We start from the raw sequence: 18,136 nt of genomic DNA, 5'->3' as shown, positions 1-18,136 counted from the left end.
ATCTCCAAATCTAAACTATTCTACCTAATTGACTGGAAAGGCTACGGCCCCCAAGAGAGATCCTGGGAGCCTGCTGAATATGTCCACGCTCCTCGCCTAATCAAAAGATTTCACCGAACATTTCCTGACAAGCCAAAACCCCCGGAGAAGCCCGGTTTGGGAGGGGCCTTGAGGGGGGGTACTGTCATGATCTCTGCTTCCAAAAGGTCAGGGTTTTCCCAACTCCCTTGGAAGAAGATCCATAACCCAGGTTCCGAGTGCCAACCAGTCCCAATTGGGACCTTTTGGACCCAGTCCTGGCGCCAGTGGCACCAGGCTCATAAATATGCCCAGTCCCAGCGCTGGAAGCGCCGGGCTCATAATGCTTGGGTGGACTTACCTGCAGCAGACCATGCTGCTTACTTGCCTGCCAGTTGAGCCTCTGATCCCCTTCTGTTTGGAACTACTTTTCCTGTTGGGTGGGGCTGGAGCCACTCCCTAGATTCAGAACACTGGAACTCTTCTGGAAAGCAGGAACTCTTTTCTTACCTAGGCGTGGCTGTGGAAGGAGACACCGAAGCACTACAGGAGGCTATTTAAACCACACCCGGTGGATGAATCTTGCTTTGCGTTATTCTGCAACCTCTGCAGCAGAACGCTCATCGTGTCTTCTGCATCCGGTCCTGGGCCTAAGGAAAAAGGCTTACCATCCTGAATCCAGTCTTCAGCAACACCTATAAAGACAAGAAAGAACAGGTTAGCATTCCGGCATCTGAAAGGCAAAGGCTTACCTACTCTTTGTGCGCTCCGGAGGTCTTCACACTGCATTCCGGCATCTGAAAGACAAAAGCTTACCAACTCTTCGCACGCTCCGGAGGCCTTCGGCGCTGCATCCCGCATCTGAAAGACAAAACAAGGTGCGTTTAAGACATTGGGGAACTTTAATACTCACGTGCCATTACTCCTTTCCACATCTAATCCAGTGGGTATTCCGGCACCCTGCAGCCGCTCCGAACTCGTACCTGCAAAATAAAAAGACAGTTAGAGCGCATCGTGAAGCAGGCAACAAGCGCTTACTTACGTGCTTCCAGGCGCTTCTATTCATCACACGGGCTCCATCTTCAACTCACTTCAGCCCGTCATCCGCCATCGCCGGAACCCTGCAAAACAAGAGACATCATTACTAAAGACTTTACAGACATTTGAATGACTCGAAACTTACCGTTCGTGCAGTAAACGACGGACAGCAGTCCTCTGAAGTCAAGAGGCCTGCGCTACCTATCCAGTGAAGAAACTGGTTACAGCACCCTGCCCCGAGGCAGATGGAGAGCTCGGCATTCACTTACCTAAGGTGAGAGCGTTAACCTTTGGGGGTCTACAGGAGAGGAGAAGAGGAAAGAGATAGGGACACCCCAATAACCCCAGTTCATTAACCCCTTATTTTCTATCTGCAGACATCTTACTCTACACGTCAGGCATACAGTGCACAGAGGTCCAGCCAAAAGAGCCAACCGGGTGCTACACATTACCTTTGAAGATACGGTAGTCGCCCAGTCAAGACCGGCGCCTCTGCGAGAATCAGGTGAGCGTTACATGCATCCATGGCGTTTCAAAGTCACACACACACTTCTCAGACACACACACATGTGCACCATACATGTACATGACAGCAGCACCCATCCCTCACACCCCCTCAATGTCCAAGAACAGAGACTGGCATGCTTTCATGTGTGCATTTGGCATACAGCTCCCCATGTTGCATTGTAACACATGCACCAACCATGTGGTTCGCACATTACTGATCCCACATGCATGACCATGATGTCCCTGCACACACACATCCATACATGGCCTATGTCACACATACAGTCAAGTATCAGACTACCAGCACACTGCAACATGCCCTGTCTCACACACCAATGCTTGGCCATTTACCGCTCAACTCCAGACGGGTCTTCCTCCGAAGGATCTGGGTGTGGAGTGCTGGGCATACGCATTCCAGGACCCTCATCTGAAAGTCACTCATGCTGACCCGGCCCCCCTTCGCGAGGCACAGGGCCTTGTAGAGGGTCCTGTACCTGAAGACCTCCCAGCGCTTCTTGACGTGCTTGATCTCGTGGGTTGCCACCCCCTCCGCGTTGATGGCACCACTACATCGTCCCAGATCCTCTCCCGTCCTTCCTTGTTGGCGCGTGATGTTCCGAAGAGGGCATCAAAATGCCCCAGGACATGCTCCAGCGGAACACCAACTTCCTTCACACTGAAGCTGGTGGCCCTCTGCCTCTCTGGCTGGGGGTTGCCAGTGGTCTCAGAGGTTGTTTGCCCCAACATGGCGACCCCCGAGGCAGGCGTGGGTGGGCAACTGGGTCCTGGGGCTGAGCTGTGGAGCAATGGTATCCCAGTTGGGAGTCTTCTGTTCCAGCAGGGGTGGACACAGCAACTGGAACCCTGGCTGATGTGCAGGCACCAAATAGCAGGCACGTGGGCAGCAGGCAGGAATGGAAGCAGCAGATGGCAGGTGGGAGCATGCTCAGGGCTCTGGGGGGCAGTAATTTGGCCTTCTGGGCAGGAGTGTGGTCTTCCGTGTGTTGTTGCGTGGCCAGCTTGATACGGAGTGATTTGCCACGTGAAAATCTTGCACGTCTGCGTGTAATTCGAGGAAAGGCCCTGCGCGCGTCTATGACGTTACGCGCACAGGTGTTTCCCTCATAACGGGTGCATATTGAAACAGCACGTGAATACACCCCACGTACGTGAAATCATTGGGCCAAAAGGCCCTTTAGCGCATAAGTGCGTCTGTGACGTGACGCGCAAGGGCGTTTCCCTCAACACGGGTGCATGTTCATCGTACACATGCAAAAACTGCACGTCCGAGTGTCAGCTCGTGTATTTGGTGGAAAGGGCCTTAGCGCAAACACGGGTAAGTGCTGTTGTATGTGTGGGCCGGTTTAAAAGGTACGTGTAGGATGCCATTTACTTGTATGTGCTTTTTGTGGAGAGCGAGTGGGTGAATTTTGTACTTCTTGTCGGTTCACACGCGATTACTTCACAGCGTTACAAGTTCGTACTCCCTGTTACCTCTGACAGCGTTCTATTTTTTGGTTGGCCCTGTTTCCTCAAACAGCGTTCACTTCTTCTTTTGGCGGGGGTGTTGCCAACGTGCACACGCGCGTCTTTTTCACGTTCTTTTTCCAGGCATACAGTGAGTCGCGCACGTATTTACCAACTGTGCTTGCCCCGTGTGTCGCGTACCCCTTCAGAGGTCATTGTAGGCTGCGTGTATTACGCATATGCTTATTTTTGTGTTTCTGGGTGCCACAGCATAGTGCAGGTTCATTTTTCCACGCATGTGGTCTATAAGGGGTTGAGTGCACGTTCATTTTTGTTTTCGGGGTGCCTGTGCGTTGTGTGACCCGTCATCTTCCCCCAGGGGTCACAGACAGCCTTGCTAGAGCACTAGAGTACGAATTCCATCTAGTACCCTACCCCTTTCACCCCCAATTTCCCAGGACAATAGTTTACTGCTACTCCCATACGCACAACAACATCAGTGCCATGGTTGGGAGGCGACCAAGCGGTAAGGGAGGCCAAGGTGGCCGACCTTCAAAAAGGTGGGCATGGTGGGTGCGGTTGGGGATGTGGCCAGGATTTGCAGGGTGCCCCTAGACCCCCATGTGTGGAGGACCAATCAGGGACACCCATGCCCCACCCCCCCATGGTTGTGGGAAACATAGCTGACACCATCCCAGCTCAGCCCCTGTTGGACCGGCCCATTGTGGCACCTGAACCGGCACAGGAAGACTCCCAGGTTGACTTCCAGGTCAGCAAGTCTAAGCCACGTGTGGCGGTGCAAGTTGTTGTCACCAGGCCACGTGGATCTGGGGCAGCAATGTCATCTGCTGCCCCAAGTAGGCAGGGTGGGGTGGCTGCAGGGGCAGCTGCAGCTCTATCCACCCCAGCTCTGAGTCTCCCAGCCGGGACAGTGTCGGTCCAGGTCCATCAGACCGACATTGCCCCTGCCAACATCACCCTGCAGCCAATGCCTGCACCAAGACCTATGGTCATTGTGCCTTTGCACACTCCTAGTACACAGTCCACTGGTGCTTCTGCCCCTACTGACCAGAGCGGCGTAAGCCACTCAGGATCCGCACCACCTTTGAAAAAGAAGAAGAAGGGTGCTCTGGCACTACAGGCTGAGACCCCAGACACGGCTACACACTCCGGCATGTCGAGGAAGCCTAGCTTTAATGACGCTGACCTTGATGCACTTGTGGCCTATGTGTCGGAACATAGCCGCAAAATGGTGGTGACTGCAGGGTGCAAGACCACACCTGGTCAACGTAGGGCACACTGACAGACCATCGCGAACCACATTAGTCCCCTTGGATTTGTGAGGCGCACAGCTGATGATTTCTACAAGCGTTGGAATGACCTGAAACGCAGAGCAAAGAACAAGCTGGCCTCAAATCATGCCTCTACTCTGGTGACTGGCGGTGGGTCTCCACCAGAGTACAACCACTCACTGAACATGAGTCTGTTGCTGGAACCTTCGTCACAGAGGAACAGATCCAAGGCGTGGGGTACCTATCTGATTACAATGCATTGTCCGGTGAGTGCCCATGCATGTGTGTGTAATCCATGTGTATGTTGTTTGGGTGACGGGTTCTGATTGAGTGCCAGGTGAGGGTGTGTACTCTAGAGCGGTATGGGTCACCCATTTGCTTACTCCAATACATTCACGTAGCCAATTAGCGCCACATTACTGAAGTTGCCCTTAACCTGTCATCTTGCAACAACATTGTTCAGATTTTTTCAGTGTTCATTCTGGCTGATTGTTTCAATTCTCCCATTTTTGCTCTGCATTTTTCAGCACTAATGCCTCATATGTGACATGCTTCTGTCATTGATTACACCCTACATTGGCCCACATTTGTTGCCTTGTTATGTGAATGATTAGACCATTCATGCTGATTGAGTGTTTGCCTGCTCACTTTAAATTTTGGGGCCTGTTTGAATGTGGAACATGATAGTTGTTTGCTGTCATGTTAAAGTGACCAACCATTGATGTGTACATCTGTCTACAATCACTGTATTATTGTACACTGGATGTGTTTCAGTGTGTGGCACATGCATCTTTTGCCACACTATTCAGCATTTTTCATCTCATCATGTCCATCTCACATGGATGGGTGACAGTACTCATTCACTGACATATCGCTGTAGTTGTGTAATGTACCATGGCTATGCTACATGCCATCTGTGTGCTGGCATGTGTAATGTATGTGTATTGGACATGCCACTCACAGGCTAATGTGTGATGCCAGTTCTACCCACCATGCAGCAAGTGTGTTGCTTTTCCATCTTGGTGTCCTCAGTGTCTGCTTTTTGCCTCCCCTTCCAACTCATTGACAGTGCATGCATGCCAGGGTTATAGTCATGTGGGACATGTGTAAATCATGTACAGGATCTCTGTCTTGTCAGGCATATGTGTGTGCTATGGTGCTCATGCCTGTTTTCATTTGTTGTATTTCATGTTTTTGCAGGTGATGACGCACAGAATGCTGGTGAGGTTAAGGAGATGGTGCAGATGCAGGAGGGATCTCAACCACGACCGAGCACCAGTGGAGGACGTGGTGTGGTGGTGGGTGAAAACCCAATCTTACTGCAGACCTTTCTGTCCAGGAGTGCCCCTGGGTGCACCTCCCCAGACCTGTATTCAGTTGCTGAATCGGATGAGGAGACTTATGTGCTGTCGCAGGTGAGGGCTTCTGGCAGGGATTATGTTCTGTCCAACCCACCTGCACCAGGGGTAGAAACCTCTATGGGGATGTCAGTGTTGGTAGGTCCACCTTTGGCGGTTACGGATGCAGGGTCACAATCCACAACATCTGATCCTGTTACTGGGCCAGCAGATCAGAGGGGGAATGCAGTCCTGCAGCCTCAGGCAGTGCCAGCACAGCAAGATGCAGATCGCCTTGCCCCAAACAGGTGTGGTGCCCGCCGACGCGGTGGCCGTGCGCCACCAGGCAATAATGTATGGGAAAACTCCATGTACGGTATGGCAACCCAACAGGCAGCATCAGTTGAAATGATGGCTCAGGCAATGGAGAGGGTGGCCACTTCCATTATCCCCCCTGAAAGGCAGATGGAGCAACAACAGCAAGCAACAGACTCCATTTGCCAATCACACAGGGAAGACATGTTGGCGTCCAACAGGGACCGACGGGCGGCACTGGAGACTCTGTGCGAAGCCATATCATTAGAGTCACAGGGCCACAGGGAAGCCCTGAGGGTAGAACTCCATAACATCAGGGAGACTCTGCTTGAACTTGAGGTTTCCCGAAATTTTAGGGCAGAACAGCAGCTGGAGCAGCTCACATGTTCGCTCTCAGCTGAGCAACCCGTGAGGAGATCCGGGCATCACGCGAGGCCATGCATGCAGAAATACAGGCAACCCGTGAGGTGCTGCATGGGGATCTCCGCACTATCATCCTCCAGAATCAGACCTTCCAGACCTGCATGCTTGCTGCCATGGAGGACCATACCAGGATTTTGCGTGGGCTGCCTCCCATTGCACCACCACCTCCTGAAGCAGCAGAAGAGGGTGAAGAGACCCAAAGCAGTTCTCCCACAATGGCATAGCCGTGCAGGCCATGAGCCCCTGGAGGTATTTTTTTTCCCAACATACACGCAGGTGGGTGTTGGTGTGCACCCTGTCCTCGAACCTCCCAAGTGGCCTCCCCCCACCTGGCCCCCACATGTCCATTTTTTAAAATATTTTTTTAATTTTTTTTCAGTGTGTTGCCTTGTGTGGCTCCCGTGGGTTTCCACTGTGTATTCCGGCTGGGCACATGCAGCCTTGTCCTGAGTTTGGGTTAGATGCTTGGGTCCGTGACACCCATACCCCTCCTGCTTCCCGTTTCCATGGGCTTGCAAAGGGTGTGACCAAGTGACAGTGACTTACACGGTGACATTGGGCTCCCATGAGCTGTGTGGGCAGTCTGTAGTCAATACTGTGTGGACATCCCTAGTGGGTATTGTTGTGGTATTGAACACTGCATGGTGTATTGATATGTGCTTGTGCATCCATGTCTTTCTCAAAATTTGCAGGTACCTTCTTCATGTCTTCACAAGGTCGTCTCCTTTGCAGATGGAGTTCATGTTGTATGCAGTACTCTGACACATTTGCGTGGCAGCAACACTATGCAGTTGGAAGGGGTCGATGTGCTGGCTTATTCAGGTTGGAAGACTACCACTACTTTAACTTTGTACTGTCATGTTTTTGCAATGTTTCATGTAGTGTTGATGTATTATGTTTGTGGTGAGTATTTGGTCATGTGTGCTGTTTGTTATTGATTACTGGGAGCATATTGTCTGTGGGCTGTTTCCATTTGGGACAGTGCACTTTGTGATACTTGTGTCAGGTCTTGTGCATTGTTTTGTTTGCTTTCACATTGCATGACATGCCATGGTGTGTTAGGTGGCGGAGATGGGGAGGGGTTGGGTGACATGGCGCTATTTTCATGTTGTATTTTGCTAGGGGATAGTCATTCATGCAGCATGAATGTATGTCTTTTAATGACACAGCATTGGTTGTCTTTGGGTAGGTAGGGATGCACACAATGTAACACTTCCAGGTGACCAAAATCAGGCTGGTATGGTTGTGACAGTTGACTGTCCCTTATGTCATCATCATTGATTGTCAGCTGGTATGTGCCAGGGCTGTTTGCACTCCACAGGGGTGTGATTTTAGGTGAAGTAATTAGCCACCAGCTGCATACGGGCTGCCTCACCACGTACCCTTTCCCCTCCCATGCGCAGCAGCCGTGCATGTGGTTGGGGATGTGGGGGCACCACCATGTCCACCGGCAGGCCCCGGCGTGTTGAAACATTGTGCAGGACACATGCTGCCACTATGATCCTGAACACTACTGGGGGAGCGTATAGCAGCTGCCCACCAGAACGGTCAAGGGAGCGAAAGCGTGACTTGAGCACTCTGAATTTGCGCTCCACTATGCCACGGGTTGCAATATGGGCTGTGTTGTATCTTACCTTGGGTGGTGTGGTGGGGTTCCGAATTGGCGTCATCATGTGGGTGTTCAGAGGGTAGGAACTGTCCCCTGGGGAGGTGAAGATGGGTATCATTAGTGGGGTTGTGACATTACTCAGTATCTGACATGCAGGCATGTGCAGTGGCATTTATACTCACCAAGCAGCCATGTATTGCCATGACGCCCAGCTTCTAGGTCCCGGTTTAGGGTTGACATTCTGTATATGAAACTGTCATGGGTGGACCCGGGATAGTTGGCATATACTGAGGTGATGATTCCCTTGGCATCACATACTACCTGCACGTTGATGGAATGCCAGTGCTTGCGGTTTCTGATGCGCTGGGAGGACGTAGAGCCACATGGGTGCAATCAATGGCACCTAGCACTTTGGGGAAGTGCGCCACCCTGTAAAAATCCTGGGCAACACCCTGCCTTCTGCAGGTGTTCTGGGCAGGTATATGTGCCTGCGGACTGAGGGGCGTGCAGTCATGATGGCCAAGACCTGGTGTAGGCAGCGTGACTGCGTGGCCTGTGACACCCCCCCCCCACTATGGCACTTGTCCGCTGAAATGACCCAGTAGCCAAGAAGTGCAGTACACTGAGCACCTTTTCGAAGTGGCTCAGTGCTTGGGAGCACAGGGTGGGTGATGTGAGGTCATCCTCCCACTCACTCACCAGGTAGAGTATTATGTGAGGTGGAAACCTGTACCTCCCATACACCTGGTCACCAGGCATCCCAAAAAGGCTGGTTCTGGGTGTAAAAATTCTGGCCCTAACTATCCTCCTCCTCCTCCTGCGGTATCCCGAGGAACGGTATATTCATCGTAGCGTCTGAGCTTGTTTGTTGTTTGCGCGCACTTTTATGCTGCACGGTACCACATATGCCTGCTTCCTGCTGGCGTACGTGTTTCCGGATTAGCGCGTCTTTTTTGGCGCATGCGTTAGCCCCGTTCAATTCCATGAATACGCGTGTGGGCATTCCGCGCATTTGCCTCCTGTACTTCCCCCGTAACAGCCACATTTTCACACGTTGTTTCCCATTCCGCGTGTTACGCCCCGTGTTCCGCCTACTTTTGTTGTGTGCACTGCGCTAAATGCGCTTTCACTGTGCATGTAGCGCACGCTGTTTGATGACGTGTGCGCCCGCGTGCACCACGCAGGATTTTAGCGCACATCCATGGATTTACACGTGCATTGACTTCCATGAATCGCTGTACGCGGGTTTCGCTGCGAATTTCGCACTTGCGCTGCGATTCGCACACTTTCGCACGCTTGCGCAGGAATTTTCAGCGCATATTAATTCCATGAATCGGCCTGTTAATGTTTTTGTCACATGTGGTTCAATGTATTGTGTTTCCGGGTTTGTGTAGTGCGTGTGGCACCGGGTTGTGGAGGTATGCTTGCGATTTATGAGCGGGTGTGTAGTGAATTGGAGTGCGTGTTCGTGTGGGTGACAGTAGGTATTGTACGTATTTGGCTGACTTTCGTTTCCAGTGTCAGTGTTATCAGAGTAGGTGTTAGTTCTGTGTCATGGGTGGTTGCGTTTTGCGTGGATGGCTGGGTGGGTTCACGTGGCTTGCCATTGGTCATTGGTTCATAGATGGCCGGGGTTTACCTGCGGTCGTATGTGTACGTTGTGGATGGCCAGGTGGGTTCATGTATTTTGCTGGGTGTTGCAGCATGTTAGTTGACGCTTGGGTCCAGGTGTGTATTCCATGAGCGCTCGGAGTTCCAGCATTAGACGTGTTGGTGGTTGATGATAGCATGGATGGCCGGGGCGGGTCCACGCATTTCTGCAGCAGATGGGTGTTTGCAAGTCTGGTGTGCAGGGTATATGCTGTGTTGGAAGTACACGTGGAGTAAGAGGCGTCTTTGTTACTCCAGATGTGTTGCTTTGTGGAGTGGGTTTTTTCTTAGGCGTGGTCAACTAGAGGTGGGTGTTGCTCTACGTGTGGGGAACTAGTGGTTGCTCTATGTGTGTGGTGTAAGTGCATGTGCACAGGTGTGGTGTGCGGGTGGAGGAAGGCGTTTTGTTCCTTTTGTGTGATGCGGACAAATTGGTTTTTCTGTCATGAGTTGTCAACGCTGGGGAATTTTGCTCCCTACTAGTTGTGTTGGGAGTTTTTTTTCAGGTTGTCATTTTGACATGTGCGCCAGTGTTTTACATGCTTGTTCTGTTATCGGGGCATCTCAGGTGTGTCAAGATGCCTAGCCTTCTAGTTCAGGCGCATTTGGGTGAGATACTGAACACTGTCCAGTTTTTTTGTTCTGTGGTGGTTGCTGGTGTTGGGCTAGGCCGAATAGGTTCTGTCCTAGCTTATTGTGAGTGGGTCCCTCGATCATGAATGGCATTTTTTGTACTCACTTGAGTTGGGTTTGTGCTCGGGGGTGGAAGTTGCGAGACTCTGGGGGGCAGACCAGAGTGGGAGGATGTTTGTGTGTTGATGGCATCGGGTTGGTTAGGCAGTAGTGTTCCCGTACAATAGTTTGATCTAGGAGTGGCAGTCCTAGGTTCCGAGCAGCAGCTCAGGTCTGTGGAGGTGCAGTTTTGTTGTTTTTGTTTCTCGAGGGTGTCAATCGAGGGGCATGTGTATTGGTAGTGAGTTGAGTTGGTAGTGAGTTGAGCGTTCAGTTTAGCGTTGTATTGGACATGGAGTTGAGTGCTCAGTTGGGTTTTGCGTTGGACATGGTGTTTCTGGTCTTTTGGAGTGGTCCAGTTAAGCCCTGTGAGTGTCTCCCTTGTGTTTGGGTGCTGGAGTGGCGAACATGGACGGCCGCCATGTTCTGCGACTCAGTGCTGGTGTTGTAAATGATTTGGGTTGTGTGCTCATCGCATTGCCTTGATCACTTCGTTGTGTTGTTCCCCAAGGGAGGGTGAAGTGTTGTAATATGAACTTATCCTCAAGCTTGGAGTGTGGTAAGTGATGGTGTCATCATGCTTGTGGAACGTGAGAGTTGTTGCGTTCCACGTGTGATGGTTAGGCTTATCAGTTAAAGAGAGTGTGAGTGGGGTGTGGGGCAAGCCCAGTGTTTCTCCTTCCTGTCTTGTTCTCGTGTCCCCTACGATCCTACTGTTTTGGTGAAGGTGCAGGACTTGGACAATAAAGTATCAGCAAACTTACCTGGAGTCTCCTGAACCTTACTTCACCACACAATCCAACATTGCTTTTTGGAATGTGCAGAGTTTGAAAACCAAACAATAGCTCTGATGGAAGAGTTGAGGGCATTTGTGATTGAGGCTGTAACAATAATAGATATATTAAGAGAGTATGAAAGCGATAGGCAACATTAGCCGATTTTGAGATATATGATTAATACGGGGAAATGGAGAAAATTGTAATGGCAGGCTAAATTAGCCCACTAAATGGTGCGCATCATCAATTCCTTGTACAGAAGTTTGCCCGGACGAAAAATGTTGAGAAGACGAAGAAGTAGAGAGAGGAGTAAACACAAGGAACAAGAGAGAAAGCTTTAAAAAGAACATTTGAGTTTATGTTATGTTATGTTAATATAAATTATAATTCGCTTGATTTCCATAAATGCAGCTTCTTAACACTGAGGAGGCCTGGAATGGAGTTCAGGTAATATGGTCCATAGGGAGTATAGTTGCGCAAATAGCGACAATTTCATTACATACGTAAAAAGGTGACATTACAAGTTTTGTGTGTCTGTAGGAAGCATGTGCACAAATATAGCAGCTGCTACCAAAAGAGCTTCCCGCCTGTTCTTACTTTAAGCAACCGAGAAACAACCATTTACTTGGTAAAGCCTCAAGTTATTACTTGAATTGTATCCTTTCAACTTCAAAGTTAGCAAGACATCCAACTGAGTATTGTGAACCAGAAACATTATAGGAAAATAACTGTCTTTTTGGCGAGGCCAGCCATAGAACCCCTTAGAAACCTTTAATATCTGATGCAGCTCAGTAGGCATTTACAGATTGTGAGTGAGCCTTGCCCGCGCAGGCCCTACCCTGTCTACGCCTCTGCGGGCTCGGTGGGCGTATGGTGTGAACATCTCAATGTTATTCTTTCCTTTCAGGTGTGTACTCTTTCTCTGTTGTGATTTGGCTAACTTATTATGCCAAGCAATGATGTTACGTGGGCTTCAAGTGTGGCATATCCGACCATTCCCTACTTCATTTGACGCTGAGCCAACCGCGATTATCTACTTGTGCACCATGGCATCTGAACGTGTACTATTTAGGGTCTCCTCAGATTATGAACATCTCGCGAATAAAACTGACGAATAGTTTTTGTTGGATCGGCCGTCAAGGGATGACCCCACCATACTATGGGAAGGGTGCAAATCGGTAATACATGAGAGGGCTGGCTCTGCCCTGGCGACATGTGACATGGATTTATTGAAGATTCTTGCACATCTTAAGATAGAAGTGTCACGTTTCAAATCTTGCTTGATTGCTGCTCTGTGTCCTGAGTCACAGAGCCTGCCACACAGGCTAGAGATTTGTATCGTAATTGTGAGATGGATACGGATGTGACGGATGCAAAAGTCGCATCTGGCACCCCAAGCTCGAGTATATGAAACCGGAGATAAAGCTGGAAAGATGTTGCCTTGGTTGGAGAGGCAGGATTGTTTTGTACACTATCAAGGTTGATGGGCAAAATGCAAAATTTGGAGATGAGGAAGATCAGCAAACCGTTGCAGACTATTATAGTCTACTTTACTCTGCGTTTCCTGATTTCTTGGGGCAGGTACATATGGACCTCATGGAAAAGATTAAATTTGTTTATTTTACTTTTTATTTTATTGTTTAAAGTGCAGACCTATCTCGAGAGCAGCAGAACGCTCTATAGAGTGTGGGGAGCCGCCATTTGGGCCACCATCTTTTAACAGTAGCGCAGTACTTCGAGGTCTGTGTATCGGTATGTGTGTCCATTGGAATTAGTCATTGGTCAGGTTTTGTTGAAACAGTCATGTTTTGAGAGATTGTTTGCAGGTCCTCTCTTTGCGAACAAGTTGTGATTGAAGTCGGGTGATCGATTTCCTGCACGGGGAGTGTGTACCATCAGATATGTGGAGCTTAGCCACCAGGTACGTTGGTGTGTTGGACAGTATCCTGACTTAGAGTGGAAGCCAATGTAGTTTGTGTAGGATGGGGGTAATGCGGTCAACTTTCCATGCTCCCATAATAAGAGGTGCTGCTGCACGGTGGACTGCTTATTGGGGAGCCAAGTGAGCAGCCGGGGGCCCTGTCAGGAGAGCATTTCCCCCATCAATGTGCAAGACTGCATGGGCCTGCACTATGGTCTGTAAGTCCTGAGGCGGCATGAAGGGTTTGATTTTTCAAAAGGTAGAGATTCTGAACCAGGCTATGTGTTTCTGGATTGCTGTCAATGGTGGATCAAATCCTTCTAGGTGCATATCATTGAGCCATTGTTAGGCAAGTTGGGGGGACCGTGAGGAAAATTCAATCTTGGGTGGGTTTATTAAGGTAGGCAGTCGACATCCAGGACTAGATGATCGCTAGGTGATTGCGGAGAGAAATGATGTGCTCTATTTACTCTCATGTACAACTGTGTATCGTCTGCATATTGGTGGATAGCTATATTGGGGTTTCTAGGTAAAATTTACACTTTTTAAAGCCCGAAAGCTAAAAAGACTTATTTATTTTGGCTGTTTTCATGTTGGCTTTTAAAAGCGCAAATATGACATAATGCCCCACTCCTTCGCTTACACCACCCTCTCCTGCTGATACTCTCAATACTCTCATTACTACGAGGGTAAAGCCCCACCATTCCGCCACCCACCACCCCTTCCCGCCTCAAATGATGCACCCCTGACACATACCCACACACACATACATTCTAAAACTCACCACTCATCCCGCGATGACTCCACTGGGGCTCAAAGAGCCTGTCAACACCTGCATACACTCGTGTGTGGCAGGGGCATGACAGGTCAATTTAGAAACACTGCTCTCTGCAGTCACAGAGCGGTCTTTCTAAATCTTTTTTTGGGTCATTTTTAAAAAAGGTCTTTGACCTAACACCATATTGGGATCTTTGAAGAGAATGCCCAGAAGCTCCATGTAAAGGTTGAAAATGATTGGTGAGAGGATGGAGCCTTGGGGGACTCTGAAGGAGACTTTGAGTTGGTTAGAATGCAACATGTTCATCTGGACTGCCTGGTGGCCTGAGAGGTGGGTGGTAAACCAGTTCAGGATAGTGCCAGAGAATTGCATCCTTTCAGGAAGGAGGGAGTGAAGGATGCTGTGGTCGACAGTATTGAATGCATCCGAGAGGTCAAGGAGGACGAGGAGGCATGAGTCACCCTTATCCAAGATTTGGAGAGCATCATCCACCACCTGGATGATGGCTGTCTAAATGCTACAATTTGGGTGGATACCTGACTGATACTCATTTAGGAGATGGAGTTGTTCAATTCTGGTGAGTAGTTGTCCAGCAACTACTTTTCTCACGATTTTGCCAATAAATAGGAGGTTCGTAATGGGCCAGTAGTTGGCCCGGTCATCTGGATCTAAGGTTGTTTTTTCTCAAAAGAGGTCACGTGAGACCAGTCTTGAGGGTGTCCAGGAATGATCCTTCTGCAAGGGAGGCATTGATGATGCCGAGGAGCGTGTTAAGTGCCGGGCTCCATCAAAGATGGAGGCTGGAATTATATTGTCAGAGTAAGATGTAGGTTTGAGTGAGGCAATCCTTTTTAGGAGATCTGGGGGAAAGAGAGAAGAGAATTGAGAATTCATTCCAGTGGGGCAGCGTGCGTGCCATGGTTCCCGGGGATGCTAAAGCTGTGTGAGAGTTGCTAGTACATCAGGGTCGGGGACGGTTTGGTACAATGCTTTACTACTTCAAAGAGGGCTTTGCTCCTGTTAGTGGATGTCACAATGGTGGTGGAGTAGTAAGTAGGTTTGGCCTTGGTAATCAGAATCCTACAGTTTCCGTGCAGAGATGTGAGGTTGGAGAGGTCTCCTGATTTATGGTTTTTGCGCCACCATTTCTCTAGGGCTCTGATTGGGCGTTTGTTGGGTAGCTCAGGAGTGTACCATGAGTTGGATGGTTTGGTCTTAGCTCAGGTGGATTTTAGGGGGGCATGAGTGTCCACCAGTTTCATAGCAGAGTTGCTCAATAATTCCAGGAGGCCTGAGGCATTCCCTGTGGTGTGGAAGTCTGCAAAGTTTGCTTCTCGCTCATTGGCCCTCATTTCGAGGTCGGTGGTAACCCGCTGGTGCTACTGGTGGGTTGCCACCAACCTCAAAACACAATTTCTGTCGCCGGTTTGTTAAACCGTAATCATATAATACCTCTTTATTAGGAATATTGGCCTAAACCCATTGGCTTTACACAAAAAAACGTGTTTAAAATGTTCCGACTTTTGGTTAACTTCACCACCATTTTAAGAATCATCCACCATTTTGATTTCGACTCTTGTTCCATGTTCTAAAATGGCGGACTGTGTTTTCAATTTACAGTCGAGCCGAACGACCTTTGAGTTCTGTTAATGTTTAGGCTGACCGAGAGCAGACTGTTTGAAACCTTGTGCTTCATATGAACTGCCACCCAAGTGTTGTCTGCACTCACAAGCCTCATCTTCATATAATCAAAGAGACAATGGAAAACAAACTCTGGTGGTGTGTTCTGGCTGAACTGCATTGTAGCGATTCGTGGAATAAGGCTTACCGTGGATCAGAGAACCAACAGCCTCATTGTGATTTCATGGACATGTAAACTTGTTTAATCCTTTGTACAATATTGTAACATCTGTCATATGAACTAGGCACGAACTCTAGCCAGTGAATTATTAGCTTGGAGAGAGGCTGGACAATATTGCAAAAACTGTATAAATATGTCTGTGTTTTAGATGTCCAGCACTCTCACCCCTCACTGTGTCTGCTGGTACACACTGCAAGGTGTTGGGAGCAAGATAGCTATCTGTTTTGCTTTGTAACTGTACAGTAATAAAAGATACTTGTATCTTTTCAACCCGTGTTTGGTGTATTTCATTTGTGGTACTAGGCCTTGATATTTCTTTGGTATTTCAGGATATCCCGGGATATGACAAGTCCCGGCAGCCCGGGATGTCAGGTGGCTGGAACTGTAAATCCCCATTCCCATGGAGTGCTACAGGACTCTGAAAGGAATAGGGACATGGACGCACCGGCACCGTTGCTAATGGTGCCGGTGCTTCCATGAAAACCATGCCTGCAGGGGCCGGTGCTCCCAGCAGGTCAGACCTGCCGGGGGCTCCGACCCCTGCAGGCATTCTCATAGTCTGGCAGTCTGGAAAGGGTGCTGGTACCTTGCTACTGGCACCTTTATTTTCGGACTACCAGACTTGTAATGAGGCCCATTGAACAGAAAGGGTTTGAATGAGCGACATTGAGCGAGGGCCTGACCTTTATGAGCGGTAGTCAGGTGGGTGACTAATATTGGGATGGCGGCATAGTCAGACCAGTCAAATGGGATAGGGTCTGCACAGGAGATGCAGGGTCATGATGTGAAGACTACGTCTAGTATGTTTCCTTTGTTGTGCGTGGAGGAGAGAATGCACAAAAAAGACCTGTGCATGTGAGGTCCAAACACATGCACAATAATCTTAACTCTATGTACAATCCGCTTTGCATCATTTCTTGCATGATATATGGTGAATGTGACACCCATCCAGCATGTCCATTGTACTCTTAGATTAGACAATTATGGGACTTGGCGGATGGTAAATTTAAGTTCTTTATAAAGGATATCAAGAACACAATTAGTTCCCATATTCCAAGTGATTACATTTTCATTTCACATGGCACCAGCCATTATATTATCTCAGTTTTGTTCCATTACTTTCATATACAACACTGTTCAGTAGCTTTACCAGGTAGGGTTAATATTTTCTTGCTTATTGACAACAGTCAAGTGCTGAATAAGGATATTAAGTACATCATTACTTCCCACACTGGGCATATCATCTTCAGTACAGCAAGCCACATTTATTGCCACGTGATATTTTCTTTGCATATGGCATCAGCCATTACATTTTTTCTGTTGTTGCAATCCATTACTTTTTAATATAACACTGCTCAGTAGCTTTACCACGAAGGGTTAATATTATCTTGCTTATTAGCAATATGGATGCACAATGCACTGCATTCCATAGCATTTCTTTACAGATCAATATCTGCTGTAGAGAATATATTTTGAACATTGGGGACAGTCATTTGATATTATTGGACAATTTTTTTATCCACATCAGCTGACACACTTACAGACCAATTGAATATATGCCTAACAATATTCTCTGAATTTGCAATATATCTTGTTCAGCAGGATAGCGTTATCTTTACCAGCGTATTTCATTTGAGAGTCACGTATTTCTGTTTACAAACATCAACACGTTGCAATGCGGGTATGAGTATCTTGACCTCATCTGCTCACTCGTGCGTGTGACGTTTCGGGCAACAGCATTCTGGTGCACCTTGCGTCACACGCACGATCTTCGCTATTTACATCATGTCTCATGGAGGCGCGGTAATATACCACGTGCGCCACTGCGGGGATTCAGCCTATGACCGCACACTATCTTTGGCTTTTCAGGTAAGCCAAGAGACATCAGGCATTCTAAATGGATATTAATGTTAACTGGACATTTTCTTTGTCCGGTTTTAACACATTTTTCCCATAAGTACTTTGCATCATAAACATATACTTTTTGATACAAGCAGACATGACTATGACTATGACCATGTTACCAGTTGGATTGAGTTAAGGAGTACAACATTACACACATTGGATTAATCGTAACCATTAACACACCAGAAGTTGAAAATTGGTAAGTTAGTGAACAGTCATCATTATTGGTCTAAAGAACCCCAATAGGGTTACATAGCCTACGCATACATATCATATTTTTTTCTTTTTTCTCTTTCTCTTTTTTATATATTCTTTTATACTTTCTTACAGAAATCACCCATGGTGAAAACAATTACTTTTCTAAATATAGAAATTATTACTAAGGACCACACCCTTTTCAAGCACAAGGTCGAATTTGGTGAGCAGGGTTTCAAGCCACACTTTGAAACATTCACCTGTTATTGAAACATGTAACTACTTTTGAGAGTTAATTTAAGATCTTAAATA

The sequence above is a fragment of the Ambystoma mexicanum genome, chromosome 2p (genome assembly GCF_040938575.1).
Source record: "Ambystoma mexicanum isolate Mex_15411 chromosome 2p, UKY_AmexF1_1, whole genome shotgun sequence".
NCBI classification, from domain to species: Eukaryota; Metazoa; Chordata; class Amphibia; order Caudata; family Ambystomatidae; genus Ambystoma; species Ambystoma mexicanum.
This window is presented reverse-complemented; position numbering follows the sequence as displayed.